The 1,404-nt window shown below is 73.1% G+C and overlaps 1 protein-coding gene across 1 annotated transcript in view; it reads right to left on the bottom strand.

The window, feature by feature from the left end:
• The window catches only part of ARFIP2 (ADP ribosylation factor interacting protein 2), a gene marked incomplete at its 3' end in the record, with an annotated part of 8,245 nt that overhangs the window by 5,976 nt on the left and 865 nt on the right, over nucleotides 1-1,404 (bottom strand). The gene's annotated exons all lie outside the window — the stretch shown is intronic.

Below are 1,404 nucleotides of genomic sequence, written 5' to 3'. Positions count from 1 at the left end.
GGGAGTGGGGCGTCCGGAGCCGGGTCTGACCCCCCGGCGGCTCCCGGCCCCGAGGGACCCTCGCAGGGGGCTCCGGGCACCGGCACGTAACGTGGCTGCCCCCCCACCCTGAGCCCTCCCGCGGGACAAGGAGCATCTCGGTGCCCCCCGGGACCCCACACGCCGCCGGCCCCCCCCGTGGGGCAGCAGACCCCCCCGCCCCGAGAGCCGGCCTCGGGGGGTGTCCCCCCCGGTGTGTGGGTGTGGGGAGCCTCCCGGTTCGTGCCATGGGGGGCACGGGGGGCAGCGGGGCAGGAACGGCCGTGCCCCCCGGGGGTCCATCCCAGCTGAGCCCCGGTGTGGGGCTGCCCCACTCCTCACCGGGGCTGGGGCTGCCAGGAAAGGGGTTCCTGGTGCCAATAAACCATCTCTTCGTTAACACCTCGCCGCTAACGAGCTGTGAGGGTGAGTACGGCCCCGGGGTCACCGGTCCCTCCTGCAGGGGCCTCTTCCCGGGGCCGGGCCTGGTGTTGTTGGTCCTGGGGGGCCCGTTTCTCCCCACCGTGGCCGTCGGCACCGAACGGGCTGTGGGTCCCTGTGGGTCCTGGCTCTGCGGGGCCGTCCCTGCCGGCGCGGGCAGAGCAGGACCCCCAGCCCCATCCCAAATCCCCCCCGGGGACACCCTGGAGTAGCCGGTGCCGCGTCCCCCCTACACACCGATGTGGGGTCCCTGTGGGGGCCATGGACCCGGCTCCAGCTCCCTGGTGTGGCCAGTCCTGGCCACCGCGTGCCCGGGGGGACTCGCAGGACCCAGGGTGGGCTGTTTGGGGACGTGGGACACATGGTGAGGCCCCCCCTGCGGGTGGCAGACCCAGCTGTGTCCAGCTGTGGGCAGGGCCCCGGGCAGGGGGTGCAGGGACAGGCCCCGGCTGGGACAGACCCGGAGAGGGGGGGCTTTTCCGGGGGGAGGGGGTCACCGGGGAGGCCCCAGAGACCCCCCGGGGGGGGCGGTGTGTGTGCGGAGGGTCAGAGTGAGGGGAGAGTGTTCCCAGCCCTGCGTTCGTTAACTAAGGCAGCTAATTGGGCTCCGAGGAGCCGCAGCGGGAGGTGGGGATGTGGTGTGATAACGGGGGGGCAGGGGAATGGGGAGGGACCCCCCCGTGGCACAGAGTGGCCACCGCTGCCCCCGGCTCGTGCTGTGGGGCAGAGGGACAGTGGCCCCACGGCTGCCCGGCGGTCGGGCTCAGAGACTCGTCTGTGGCACCTTTTCTGCTGAAATTAACGGATTCGGGGGGCTCCAGCCACGGGTTATTCGGGGAGACCTGGGGTCTGTCCCCCTGTTAGGGGGCTGCTCCCCCCCCCATCTCCAGCCCAGGGCAGGGGCAGCGACGGGGGGGGGGGCGAGACCCTCAGGGGGGTCCCTCC

Source organism: Calidris pugnax, unplaced genomic scaffold (assembly GCF_001431845.1).
Source record: "Calidris pugnax isolate Ruff unplaced genomic scaffold, ASM143184v1 scaffold607, whole genome shotgun sequence".
Lineage (NCBI taxonomy): Eukaryota > Metazoa > Chordata > Aves > Charadriiformes > Scolopacidae > Calidris > Calidris pugnax.
Note: the sequence above shows the minus strand (reverse complement) of the source record. Positions and strands in the feature narration are given on the sequence as shown.